Here is a 15,243-nt window from a genome sequence, read left to right as displayed (position 1 = left end):
GTGACTGTACTGGGTCTTGAAAGGGAGCAAGAAAACATTTAAAGTACTTAAGATGATGGATTAGTGCTTTCTGTCAAGGATATCAATACCTGTTTTCATTACCAATTACTTCTAAGTGGGAGCCTTTCTATGTTCTCTGTTGGCTGAAACCAAAAGTAGGGATTTAATGACTGTTGAGCTTCATTCTACCACTTCACCTTCTGAAGATTCGCAGTGCCTTCCCAACAGTCCTTCCTAGAGATACTTTATACTTTATTGTCGCCAAACAATTGATACTAGAACGTACAATCATCACAGCGATATATGATTCTGCGCTTCCTGCTTCCTGGATTACAAATCGATAGTAAATATTAAAAAGTTAAATTATAAATCATAAATAGAAAACAGAAAAATGGAAAGTAAGGTGGTGCAAAAAAAACCGAGAGGCAGGTCCGGATATTTGGAGGGTATGGCTCAGATCCGGGTTAGGATCCCTTCAGCAGTCTTATCACAGTTGGAAAGAAGCTGTTCCCAAATCTGGCCATACGAGTCTTCAAGCTCCTGAGCCTTCCCCCGCAGGGAAGAGGGACGACAAGTGTGTTGGCTGGGTGGGTCATGACCATCTCTGTATGTTCCACTGCCAGTATCAGTCTCCATTCAGCAGTCTCCATTAAGGCAGTCACATTGTATCTATTACCACCTATTTGTGCTGCTAATTCATCCACCTTGTTATGAATTCTCACAGAAACCTAAGCCCTCTAGTTTTAGGCGACTCTATCCTGGGATACAGAATCCTGAACTGTACCTATACATTCATGGAGTTGTACAGCACAGAGGTGGCTCTTTCAGCTCACCATGTCTGTGCTGACCTTAATGCCCACCTGCACTAATCCTATTTCCCTGTATTGGATCTGTATCCTTCTATATGCCTTGCCTACTTAAGTACCTCCTAAATTTTTAATGTTTTAATATTTTAGTGTAGATATACAACATTACCGCACAGTACAGGCCCTTCACTCACGATGTGTCAACCCTTTAACTTATTCTAAGATCAATCTAACCCTTCCTTCCTATACAACCCTCTATTATTCTATCATCCATGTGCCTATCTAAGAGTCTTTAAAATGTCCTGAGTGTATCTGCTACTAATACACCCACCATTCTCTGTGTAATAAACCTACCTCTGACATCCCCCTATACTTTGCTTCAGTCACCTTAAAATTATGCCTCCTGGTATTAGCCATTTCTATCTTGGAAAAAAGTCTCTGACTGTCTACTTGATCTATGCCACTTATCATCTTGAACACCTCTATCCAGTCACTTCTTACCACCTATTGCTCAGCTATCCTCCTAAGGCGTGCTGTACAATCCAGGCAGCATCCTGGTAAATTTCTTTTTCAGCATCTCTAAAGCTTCTACATCCTTCTTATTAATGAAGCGACCATAACTGAACACAATATTCCAAGTGTAGTCAAACCAGAATTTTATAGAGCTGCAGCAGAATCTCATTTTCTTTATCTTTATTTCTATTTTCTTACTTAGACCCAATGTATTAATTAAAAAAATATTTGTAGCAGATATTACTGTTTTTTTTTCCTGATGCAGTCCGATTATCCCTACCCTAATCATTTTCTGCTCTGCTTCCTGTTGCTCTTCTCTGCAATTGAGATTTACTTTCAGTGGCTCATTTCTCCCTTATTTAGTTTGAAGTCTTGTTTATTTCTGTTACTTAATTCACTTACACTCTCTTCTTCAAAGTGGCCCACAAATTGATACCCATTTCTCCCAGATTAGTGTTGGGCTATGTATTCATCTCTGATATATTAAATCCTGTGCCAGTTTGCTCATGGCTCAGATTAAAATCTAGAGTTATTACCTTAGTGAGTCTGCACAAATTCTTTCAGAAGAGCCACTTCCTTATTCCACTGTTTTGATGGTACCCACACAGAACAAAACTGGATTCTCCCACCCTCACATAATTTTCCTCCCCCCCCCCACCCCGGTTCAGAGTAGTTGTCCCTCACCTTCATGCCAGATGGTTCACAGAACCGTTGGTTCATTCCCCTGGCTTCACTGGACAGTGTTTATCAACCATTATATACCACATTAGAACTACAGTCTTAATAGGCCAGCCTGAATGACTTCCTGTGCCATGGTGTCAGAGTCCATTTGCTCATCCTCCTTAGCACCCCGGCATTGTGGATAGTACGGTCCCTGTACTGCTGGACATTGTGGGCATACTATATTTACGTCAGAATGTGTGGTGACACTTGTGGGCTGTCCCCAGCATATCATATGGTGTGTTTTTTAGCGTAAACTACCCATGTTTCCATGTATACGTGATAAATAAATCTAAATCTATTGTGTAACATAGAAACATAGAAAATAGGTGCAGGAGTAGGCCATTCGGCCCTTTGAGCCTGCACCGCCATTTATTATGATCATGGCTGATCATCCAACTCAGAACCCTGCACCAGCCTTCCCTCCATACCCCCTGATGCCCGTAGCCACAAGGGCCAAATCTAACTCCCTCTTAAACATAGCCAATGAACTGGCCTTTTACAGTGTAGGAGTGGCATTGTACACAGGACTGCCCCTGTACCACAAATATTTGTATAATGGAGTGGCATTGTGCACGGAACTGCCCCTGTGCTATAATGGAGTGGCATCGTGCACATAACTGCCCCTGTACTATAATGGAGTGGCTTTGTACACAGAACTGCCCCTGTACTATAATGGAGTGGCTTTGTACACAGAACTGCCCCTGTACTATAATGGAGTGGCTTTGTACACAGAACTGCCCCTGTACTATAATGGAGTGGCTTGGTACACAGAACTGTCCCTGCGCTATAATGGAGTGGCTTGGTACACAGAACTGCCCCTGCGCTATATTGGAGTGGCTTTGTACACAGAACTGCCCCTGTACTATAATGGAGTGGCATCGTGCACAGAACTGCCCCTGTGCTATAACGAAGTGGCAGAACTGCTCTTATACTGTATATACAAGTTGCAGAAACATGCCTGTTCTCTTTGGGAGTGGCACTGTGAAAAAAGGAGCCTTGATTGTAGTGGTTGAGATTTGTACTGCATACCGAGCTAATGCAGCAATAGATATACTTTCCATGAATGAGTCAACGAAATGGTTAACAAATCCAAAGTTTTTCACGGTGGAGTATTTTTTGACTAAAGGATGGGTTGAAGTAGTTCTGGTCTGATGATGATACGTGATCTTTGTGCAAATATACCACTCATTTCAGGGATTTCTTGTGCATTCATTGGGAGCTACCTCTCGTAACCATGGCAATGGCAAGCAAGTCACTGAGTTGTTTTTCATTGCTTGCTCTACGCTGTAACAGCTGGTGTTGCCTGAGACCAGGTTGTGAAAATTGCCATCTGAGCTATATTTCCACTGATGTTCAATAAGCCTTCAGTTTCCCTTCTGTCTCCTGTGTGCTGATGTTTCTCCTTTGGTTGATTTTTACATTAAGAGAGGCCAACTCTGCCTGGAGTGGTCAAGTGTATAAGGGATCAATGCTGAGTTCAACTCTTCCCTCACCTGGTGAGTGTGCACATTTCAGCTGGAAGACATAGTGTTAAACAGCACAGAAATCGGCCCTTCAGCCCAACCAGGACTCCCTGCAAGTCCCATTTGCTTGCATTTGGCCTATATCCTTCTGAACCTTTCTGATCCGTGTAACTGTCTAAATATCTTTTAAGTATTGTAATCATATCTGCCACTACCACTTCCACTGGAAACTTGTCCCATGTATCCACCACCCTCTGTGTGCTAAAACTTGCCCCTCACATCACCTTTAAATCTTTCTCCTCTCACCATAAACCACTACACTCTAGTTTAGACTCCCCTATCCTGGGGAAAAGATGGTGACCACTCATCTTATCTATGCTCCCCTCATAATTTTATAAGCCTGTATAATGTCACCTGTCAGCCTTGTTTAGTCCCGGCCTATCCAGTTTTTCCTTGTAACTCAAGCCCTCTAAGAATGAAGTCTGGCTGCTTTCTTTGTTTCAGGAATGTTCCTATGACCTTTTGATTAAGGCTTTCTCGGTGATCCCAAGACCACCCATAGTGCGTATATAGCCCAATGACAATGCGATGGCAATCGCAGAGCATGTGACACTGCTGTCAAAATGCTCAGATTCATATCCCTTCAGTTATCACATCTACATCGAAGAATGCAGTGCAGTGTGTCATTTGCGTTGATAACCAACACAAACTAAGGATATGCTGAGGGCTGTCCGCAAGCGTTGCCACCCATTTCGGTGCCAGCATAGCATGCTCACAATGTTCAGCATCTGGCACTTGAAGGATAATTTAAGAAAATGTGCGGTTTTCTTCTCCAGTGAGAAGAACAGAAATCACAAACTTGTTAAAGTGGCGAAACTAAAAGGCGTTGTGGTATGAGATGATCTGTGTGCCCTTGTGCATGAAATACAAAGTTGACATGCAGACACAGGTAAACAGAAAATGCAAATTGAATGTTACATTATATTGCCAAGAGGCTGGAGTATACAAATGGGGAAATTTTGCTACAAATGTTACATTTCAACTGGATATTGTGTACAATTTTGGTCTCCATATTTGCATTGGAGACAATATTGAGAATGTTCACTAGGTTGCTCCACAGGCATTTATCTGTATGACAGCAAGTCACTGGGGGAAGTAGGTAGATACTCTGTGGAAGAACAGACATATTTTATTTCTGTTGAAATATCTTCGAAGCACTGTGTATTCTACTTGATGTTTTCCTGTATCCTGACAATGAAGTGGAGCTTAGAAAAATAGAGGGCTATGGGTAACCGTAGGTAATTCCTAAAGTAAGTGCATGTTCGGCACAGCATTGTTGACTGAAGGGCCTGTATTGTGCTGTAGGTTTTCTATGTTTCTATGAAGTGATGGGCAGGTATTGCTTGTGTCTTGGGAGAAGAGTTGCAGAATAGTTTAGCACAAGAATGCCAAGGATTGAGAGTGTTACATCTTGTGTGTTCATCTAAAGGATTTAATTGTGCCCTTGCATAAACGGGGCTCCAATAAAGCCTTCAGAAATAGTTGTACATGTTGCTTTCAGTAGTTTCGAATGGCCATTGATCATAGCTGTGAACTGAAAGGGGAATGCTCTATGTGCCCCACTCTATGGAGCCACTGAAGGATGGCGCTTTTGTGTCGAATCTTTCAGACTGACAGCGTTATGTCAAAATAGCACTCCTCCATTGTTGCCTTCTCTTCGCATCCCAGCCTGCACTAAACACGAACAAACGCAGGAACAGCGATGAGAAGGGATAAAAATATGCAGAGGGGCTTTTCCCTTTTCTGCTTGTCCTTTAAGTCCTGAGTTTTGTTTCCCACTTGCAACATCCAGCTTTAAAGGACTGAGTTTTGGGGATTCTGCTGAATAAGGGGAGGGAAGCAAATTACATTGTTTAAAGGAGGAAAGGCAAAGGCAAGAGAGACTTGTTGATAGATGTTCATCCTTGGTTATGTGCTAAACGTGATACACCGATGATGGCTCTATGTTCAGCATTACTGCTGTAGTTCATATTCAGTCGTTATAACCAGCGCCCACTTCCTCTTTGTTCATATTCAGTCATTACAACCAGTGCCCACTTCTGCTTTGGAAAGGAAACATAAAAGAATTGATATCACGGGGGTGTTATGGATGTTGGCGTTCTTCGAATGTGTTCTCCACCTCAACAAGAGCTGGTCATATGACAAAGTTTCCATATTTGAAATGGACAAAATTAGTAGATGCATTCTATGTGTTTTCAGTAATATTATAACTTACTGACAGGAGCAATGAATGGTTCATGCCAGTTGCCAGATGTGGACTTCAATCTAAATGTGCAATTAAAGAGATTGTCTGCTATTGTTTTATATACAATGTGGAAAAGTAAATGCATCCTGCTATAACTCAGTCATGGAGGGATACACCATGGAAGCAGGGTCTTTGATTCACTGAGTCCATGCTGACCATCAGTCACCCATTACATTAATCCTAAACTAATCCCATTTCACTCTCCCATATTCCTATCAACACTCTGATTCCACCAGTCACTCAGACCTGGACCAATTTACAGTAGTCATATTAACCTACTGACCTATATTGTTGGGATGTGGGACAAAACTGGAGCAGAGTGAACCGATAGAGCTACAGAAACATCACAGACAGCACCAGGGATCAGGATTGAACTCGGGTCTTCACTGCTGTGAAGCAGCACCCCAAAGTATTCGGTTTGAGAGTCGCCCTGACTTGCTTGAGGACATCACTAAAACAATGCATGCTCTATTGAATAGTATGAGCTGATGCTGTTTTATATCCAGATGACTCTAGACTTGTTGTCCAATGGTTCTTGCTCCCTGAGATGAACCATTGGTCAAGCTGGAGGAGGTGTTTTGAATTTGTCGAGGTGGTTTAAATTTGTTAAGGTGAAGTAATGGAACATAAAGTTGGATGAATTAGATGCTGCTGGATGACCTCTCCATTGGTCTGTTGGAGAAAGGCCAAGATGGGGCAGCTGATCTCTGAATCACATAGAAAAATCTGAAGTTTTGGGGAGGTGGAAGCAAGATGTGGCAATTTAGACCCTTGAGCTTGTTGCTTTTGCTCTGAGATAAAATGGTGAAATGCTGGACGGGCACTGCAGATTAAACAGTTTCAGGGCAGAGAAAAGCAAAACTAACATTTCAGGTTGACAGCCTTTTGTCACTGAATTTGGATTATTGTTCTGTGCTGGTTGAGTTGCTCCGTGTAAAAGCTGTTGTTGTATGTCCACACATGCTACCACAAGGGTCTAGCCAGAATAGAGCTAAAACTTGTCGTGTATGCACGTGCATTCTGTGGTTGTGTAAGTTTAGGCTTTGCTGTGCTCTTCCTTGTTATTTGCTGTCTCTCCAAAGACAGTCGCAATTTCCACAGATGTACTGTGGAAGGCATTCTAACTGGCTGCATCACTGTCTGGTATGGGTGGTGGGGGCTACTGCACAGGATTGAAATAAGCTGAAGAGGGTTGTAAACTTAGTCAGCCCCATCATGGGCACTCGCCTCCGTGGTATCCAGAATATCTTTAAGGAGCGACACCTCAAAAAGGCAGCATCCATCATTAAGGACTCCAATCATCCAGGACTTAATCTGTTCTCATTGCTACCATCAGGAAGGAGGTACAGGTGCCTGGAGGCACATGCTTAAAAATTCAGGAACCGCTTTCCCTCTCTGCTGTTCAATTTCTGAATGGACATTGAACCCATGAACACTACCTCACCACTCTTATTTATATTCTTGCACTGCTTATTTAATTTAACTAGTTAATATATATAAATATATATATACACTTTAATTCATGTTTTTTTCCTGTTATTGTACTGTTGCCACAAATACAACAAATTTCACCGCATATACCAGTGATTCTGATTATTTGTAGAGTCGCAGAACGGGCCCTTTGACCCACTGGGTCTCTGTTGACCACTGATCACCCAGTTTTGCTCTAACCCTTTTGTAAAACATTTTGTTCTCCTCACTTTCCCATCAACCACTCATCAACACACTACGGGTAATTAACAGTAGCCAATTGTCCACCAACTGGCACATTCTTTTAGATTGTCGAGGGCACTTGAGAACCAGAGGACTCCCGCATGGACACAGGAAAAACATACAAATTCCATACGTACACTGCCGGACGCCAGGGTTGAACCTGGGCTGCCAGAGTTGTGAGGCAATGGCACTACGAGCTGCACCACTGTGCCACTAACTGTATTTGCACATTGCAGTTAAACATAGATTTGGGAAATAATATTTTAAAGAATACAATTGCAAAACTGATGATAATCTTCCTTTCCTTCTCTGATGTCTGCTTTTTGTTCTTTGTGAACATTTGTTACAAGAACTCACTGATTTCCAATTCAATCTAACTTTATATTGCACAATATAGCTTTATAAATGAGAAGTCATAATTTATCATTTCAGCTTGCTTTCAATTTTTGCATCTTTTTATATCTTAACTGGTAATTGACTTGCAGCTAGTGTCTTAGCAAGGAAATTAAAGCCATCAGATTGATCCACTCTCTCTGGAATTTTGTAAGGTTAATGGGGTTACAATCTTCAGAAAGAGTAAAGCCTGTAGTTGTGGTACAGCAATGGATCTTAGTCAGGGGAAGCAACGTATTCATGACCTTCCTCACGTGACTCCCCCTGTCAATTCGGTCCGACTACATATCCAGATGTTCGAATTTAATTCCCTTCTGTCACCCCACCCCCACCTTGCTTTCCTCCGATGCTTCTCACATCAGAGCTCAAGTCGTCTCTTTTCAGTTAGAATAACAATAGTCCACATCAAGCACAAAGGAAGACTCCCTCCATCCCTCCCTCATTACAGTCCCCTTTCAGGAACCTCTCTCCTTCCTGGAGAGTCCTCTTTGGTTCCGCATGGAAGCTATTGAGGATTCAAAGGAGGAGGATTTTATAACTGTATCTATTGTGAGGAGGCCAGCCCATCAGGCTGTTTTGCTGTAGTCACAGTTCTCTATGGAGATTCACACAAGTGCTGTTTTGGATGCAGTTTTCAACTTCTGTCCTGTGGTGTTGAAACCAGAGCAAATAAGGACTTTTAAAAGAGGATTGCTGTTTCTTTTTCTTTTAAAAAAAAAAGCAAATTCTTTACGTTCAGACTGATAAACTGCAGGAAATAAGATGGACAGTGGGTAACAGTTTTCATTGGTACTCTGCTCTTGCATCACCCAGGTCACAGCCCATGGTGATGGGACACTGTTTGTTCCCAGTACACAGTGGTGTGCGACTTAGTGTGTGAAGTAGTTTGTGATAGAAGTGCTCTACTGTGAAGTTATGGGTGTGAAATGCTATTGAAAGATTTGCATCGAGTTGTTGCAGTCCATTTCAGTGTTTATGCCCTCTGTGAAGTGATGGAGGAAGTGGTTATTCAGGGCCATGATTTGCAATGCCATCCAAGTAAACTGCTTTGTCCTGTATGTTGACAAACTTGTTAGCTACTAGTGAAACTGCGCTCATTCAGATGAGTGGATAGTGTCCCATCACACTCCTGACAGGTTGCCTTCTACAGTGGTGTGGTTTTAGGAGGTGAGTCATTGCTGTTGGTTATTAAAGCCTCTGGTGTGAACTAGCCACGACACTTACAGAGTCAGACTACTTAATGTTCCAGTCCATGGTTCACCAATCAGCCCTCTCTCCCATCCCATCCAGGATGGTAAATATGAAGGATTCACCAGGAGGAATGCTGCTAAGTATGTAAGTAGATAGGCTGGGTATAGTTGGCATTCATCCTGTGAAACCCCTCTGGTGTAAACGTCATTTCCTTCAAAAATTCTACTTCCCTTTCCCATTCCGACTTTCAAGTCTATGGCCTCCTTTACTGCCATGATGAAGCCACTCTCAGGTTGGAGGAGCATCACCTCATATTCCATTTGGGTAGCTTCCAACCTGATGGCATGAGCATTGATTTCACTAACTTCTGGTAATTTTCTCCCCATTCTTCCAATCTAAATCCTTCTGCAGAGTCTCTGCTTCCTCAACACTACCTGCCCTTCCCCTGTCTTCTTACTGTCCACAAACTTGGCCACAAAACCATTAATTCTATCATCCAAATCATTGACATAGATGCGAAATGAAGCAGTCCCAACACTGACCGCTGCAGAACACCACTAGTTACTAACAACCAACCAGAAAAAAGTTCACTGTATTTCCACTCTTTGCCTCCTGTCAATCAGTTGATCATCTATCCTTGCTAGTATCCTTCTTGTAATACCATGGGCTCTCATCTTGTTAAGCAGTTTCATGTGCTGCACCTTGTTAAAGGTCTTCTGAAAACCAAGTAAGCATCCCAACTCTCCTTTGTCTATCCTGCTTATTATTTACGTCAAGGATTCCAACAGATTGGTCAGACAATGTTTCCCCTTAAGGAAACCATGCTGAGTTTGCCCTGTTTTATCATGTACCTTCAAGTACCCCAAAATCTCAACTTTAGTAAAGGACTCCAACATCTCCCCAACTATTGAAGTCAGGCTATTATTTTCTTTCTCCTGCCTTCCTCCCTCCTTAAAGAATGCAGTGACATTTGCCATTTTCCAGTCTTCTGGAACCATTCCAGTAATCTAGTGATTCTTGGAAGCTCACCACTAATGCCTCTGCAATCTCTTCAGTTATCTCTTTCAGAACTCTGGGGTGCAGTCCATTAGATCCAAGTAACATATCTATCTTCAGACCTTTCACCTTCCCAAACACCTTTTCCTTAGTAATAGCAACTACACTCACTGCTGCCCCCTGACACTCTCAAATTTCTGGCATACTGCTGGTGTATTCTACAGTGAAGAATGACACAAATATATTTATTTAGTTCGGCTGCCATTTCTTTGTCCCCCATTACTGCCTCTCCATTGTCATTTTCCAGCAGTCCGATATCCACATTCGCCTCTCTTTTAGTCTTTATATATCTGTAAAAACTTTTGATATCCTCTTTTATATTATTAGCTAGCTCACCTTTCTATTTCATCTTTTCTCTCTTTATAGCCTTTTTAGTTGTCTTCAATTGGCTTTTAAAAGCTTCCCAGTCCTCTTAATTTCCCATTATTTTTTGCTGTATTATATGCCCTCTCGTCATGAGGATTGGCAATGGTCACTCCTACCAATAGGGGCAGACTCACCTTCAACACATGGATTAATGGGCTTAGTTCAAGAGGCTATTTAGCCGACGTTGAGGCAAGAGCCCATGTTTTTCTCACCACCAGCTATAGAGCTCGTGTGGCAGCAGTGTCTTTGGGAACTTGGCCATTTTGATTATTAGAGGTGCTAACTAGCATGGCTTGTTGTGAGTTTTGTTGGTCATTTTGTTGGTAAGCTGGCTTACCATTAGCATGGTTTTGTTCTCACTCCTTTTCCAAGAAGGTGGAAGTGGGATTAATTCTTGAGCCTGTGTTACATTGCAAATCCCAACTTCCCAGAGGACAGTTGGACTTTAGATCCTTATTAGAATTAATTTGATGTTTTTACACAATGCAATCAAGTGTTCGAGTGGAGAAAGATTCCTTCCTCCACAGAGTATACGCTGATAGTGATTTTGTTATTGCAACATTGCTTTATCAGTTAAGACATTGGACATGAGGAAAATGTACTTAGATTCTGGATACAAGATTGGTTTGGAGCAGAATTTTTTTTTCATTTTTGTGAGCTTGCAAAGGCATCCCTTAGGATGAATCTAAGTCCCAGTGATAGATATACAGTGCAGATGTGACTGCTGCACTATGGACATCTTTTTAAGTGGGAGGAAAGATGAAACTACATGGTCCATTAATTAGAGAGTGACAGTAAAGGAGAAGAGAGATGGCTTCCAATTCATCATGAAACTCCCCGTATTACAGCAGAAGGAGAAGTGGGGAGGAGAAATGTCAAAAAACAGATCTATTAACTAAATGCTAATGTCAGTACATTTGGCATTTTATTTCCCCATCACTCTCTTGGGGATTTCTGATATCCAGGAGGTAGATTTCTGACAGAAACTGGCAGCTCACCTAGAAATCATCTTCCACTGGGGGTAAATAACTGAGTTACTTTCTTTAAAAAAAAATCTGTTCTGCCTTAACATTTTGTGCTTCTTTTTACAGGCTCTTTGAATTAACATGAGCAGCGTCCGCAAGCGGTGCTTTTGACTGGATGTACAGCAGAACCTGTGAAGCTTGGGGTAAGTGTGCATACATACTTTCCATCCCATGCACCATTACAGTCAGTGTAAGAAAGAGTAACAACTTCATTTGAAAGCTTTGGTTGAACGTCTCTGGATGTGTCGAATCTGGGAGGCACAGTAGCATAGCAGATAGTATAACGTTATTATAGTACCAGCAACCTAGGTTCAATTCCTGATGCTGTCTGTAAGGAGTTCGTACATTCTCTCTGTCACTATTAGGTTTCTTCCAGCAGCTCTGGTTTCCTCCCACATTCCAAAGATTACATATAGGCTTGTTGGGCTTGAAGGCCATGTTAACGTGCTGTGTCTCGAAATAATAAATAAATTGCCATGTGCAGTGAAGACCCATAAGATAGGGGAGCAGAATTAGGCCACTTGACCTCTCTAGTCTGCTCCATCATGATTGGCTTGATTGTTTTTTTTTAAGTTCAAAGTAAGTTCTTTATCAAGGTATGTGTTTGTCACCATATGCAACCCTAAGATTCAGTTTCTTACGGGCATTTTCATTAAATGCAAGAACCATAATACAATCACTGAAATACTGCACTCAATAGGGCGGACAAACAACCAATGTACAAAAGACAAGAAACTGTGCAAATACAAAAGAGAAAAAAAAGCAATAAAAATCGAGGAAATGCAACGAAGAGTCCTTGGAAGTGAGTCCATAGGGTATGGAAACAGTTCAGAGATGAGACAAGTGAAGCTGTATGAAGTTATCCCCTTTGATTCAAGAGCCTGGTGGCTGAGAAGTAATAACTGTTCCTAAACCTGATGGTGTGAGTCCTGAGGCTTCTGTACCACCTTCTTGATGGAAGTGGCGAGAAGAGAACTTGGCCTGGATGGGTGGCAGTCCTTTATGTTGGTTGCAATAAATTTGTTAAGATTTGTGCAGTGCAGGAAATGATGACACTGTTGTACTTCCAGTTTGCTGTGTTGTTGGGTGTTTGAAATAATAGCAGAGAGAGAATGGACAGAGTTGTTGAACTTGAAACAACCAACAATGATGGAGTATTTTCATTAGTTGGGTGGATGATTGAGTTTTTGTGGAGAATTAGCCAAAAGTGTTGTGCACAATCACATTGATGAATTGAAAATATTTTGTGTACATGATTTAATTCATTCAAAGCATATCTGCATTTACATTTGAGGGCTTGGTGAATGCTTGAGGACATATTTTTATGTATATAGGTAGGAGGGGAGGGAATGTCGGCTCAGACCATGAGAGGCCTGGGTTGGGTATTTTCATGCCTTGCAAGGCGCAGATTGGAAGTCTGTGGGGTGCCACTCCTTGCACAGACACTAGAGTAATGTGTGATTACGTACCCTGCTCAAGGACACAAGTACTGAAGTACACAAATACTCAGTATTTTGCCACAGCTGAGGCTCGAATTAGCGACCTTCAGATCACTAGACGAACGCCTTAACCACTTGGCCACGAGCCCAGCACAAAATGGGAAAGGCCTGAAAAATCCATGCTGTTGTATTCATAACTGATAACTATTTTAACATTCAAATAACTGAGTTAACAGCTCTGTAAAGGAACAGGAACGGGAATGGTAACGTCGTGCAAATGCACAAATTATATACAGATTTCAACTGTAATCATTCCTGGACTTTTACTAACTTGCAAGTCGCTTCTGAAGGCGGTCATTATTGCTGCCAACCCAATACCATTAAGGAGGTTTTTTTTTGCCTGGGAAGAAATAGTGGAAGTGGTACAAGTAACACAGTAAGTTATTGAAAAGCACAGAAATCATTTGTGCTTGAAATCTGAAATAAAAACAGGAAGCACTCAGCCGGGCAGTCGGCACCTAGGGTGAGAGCAACAGAGTTAATGCTTCAGGTCAGTGACCACTGATTAAAGGTCATTTATCCGAAATGTAAATTGTTTTTCTCACACCACAAACGTTCTCTCATCAAAAATGAATCTCATGGCTGTATGTGGTGCCATATATGTGCTCTGATAATAAAATTTATTTTGAATATTTTCTCGGGTATTTTGGCCATTTTCTACTTTTATGCATGAGAATTGGTTGTAACCATCAGAGAAGAGGTACTGGAGCCTGAAGACATAACTTATTTGGAACAGCTTCTTCTGGTATCGGACTTCTGAATGGTGCATGAATCTATAAACATTACCTCACTATTTTTGCACAATTTATCTACATTTTAGATGTATCATAGAGGTATCATAGGAAAGGCGGATAATAGTGCAGAAGGTGAGGTAGCTGGTTTACAAACGGGCAATGAGTAGTGAGGAGAGGCTGTTGATGGGGGCAAAATTGCAGTTAACAGAATGAGTTGCAATGTAAAAGGTGAACAAAATCGAAAAGGGTGAGTACAGGACAATGCGAAAGTGAATATTTGAATGTGTGCAGTATACGGAATAAGGTAGATGAACTTGCAGCTCAGTTGCGGGTTAGCAGATTATGATATTGTAGGCATCACTGAATCATGGCTGAAAGAAGATTATAGCTGAGTTTAATGTCTAAGGGTACACGTATCGAAAGGAAAGGCAGGAAGGCAAAGGGGATGGCGTTGCTCTGTTGGTAACAAAAAATAAAATCCAATCATTAGAAAGAGGTTATATAGGGTCGGAAGGTGTTGAATTATTGTGGATAGAGCTAGCGCAAGGGTAAAAATACCTTAATGGGAGTTGTATACAGACCCCCAAACAGTAGTAAGGATATGGTCTGCAAGTTACAATGGAAGATAGAAAATGCATGCCAAAAAGGAGGTGTTACAATAGTCATGAAGGACTTCAATATGCAGGTAGGTAGATCGGGAAAATCAGGCTGGTGCTGGATTTCAGGAGGGGGAATTTCTAGAGTGCCTATGAGATGGCTTTATAGAGCAGCTCGTGGTTGAGCTCACTGGGGAATCAACTATTCTGGTTTGGGTGTTGTTGGGTGTTGTGCAATCAACCAGAATTGATTAGGGAGCGGAAGGTAAAAGAACCCTTAGGGGAAGTGATCATGATGTGATCAAATTCACCCTGAAATTTGAGAAGGAGAAGCTAAAGTCGGAGGTATTAGTATTATAGTGGAGTAAGGGGAATTACAGAGACATGAGAGAGGAGTTGGCCAGAATTGATTGGAAAAGAAAACTGACAGGGATGACGGCAGAGCAACAATGGCTGGAATTTCTGAAAGCAATTCGGAAGGCACAGGATATATACATCCCAAAGAGGAACAAGTATTCTAAAGGAAAGATGACACAACCGTGGCTAACGAGAAATCAAAGCCAACATAAAAGCCAAAGAGAGGGCATAAATATATAGAGCAAAATATAGTGAGAAGTTAGGAGTTTGGGAAGCTTTTAAAAACTGATAGAAGGCAACTTAAAAAGTCATTAAGAAGATAAAGATGAAATATGAAAGTAAGCTAGCCAATAATATCAAAGAGGACACCAGAAGTTTCTTCAGAAATGTGAAGTGTAAAAGAGAAGTGCAGTGGATATTTGGCTGCTGGAAAACGACGCTAGAGAGGTAGTAATAGGGGACAATGAAATGGCAGATGAACTGAGGAAGTATTTTGCATCAGT

General features: G+C 41.6%; 1 protein-coding gene across 10 annotated transcripts in view; it reads left to right on the top strand.

Moving 5' to 3' along the window:
- Positions 1-15,243, top strand: part of nrcama (neuronal cell adhesion molecule a) — a 421,555-nt gene that overhangs the window by 153,433 nt on the left and 252,879 nt on the right. For all 10 annotated transcript variants that reach the window (XM_072267965.1, XM_072267972.1, XM_072267976.1 and 7 more), the window contains one exon: positions 11,621-11,697. The gene's annotated coding sequence lies outside the window, so the exon portion shown is untranslated. The remainder of the gene's footprint in view (positions 1-11,620; positions 11,698-15,243) is intronic.

Source organism: Mobula birostris, chromosome 9 (genome assembly GCF_030028105.1).
Source record: "Mobula birostris isolate sMobBir1 chromosome 9, sMobBir1.hap1, whole genome shotgun sequence".
In the NCBI taxonomy this organism is placed as follows: Eukaryota; Metazoa; Chordata; class Chondrichthyes; order Myliobatiformes; family Myliobatidae; genus Mobula; species Mobula birostris.
This window is presented reverse-complemented; position numbering and strand designations above follow the sequence as displayed.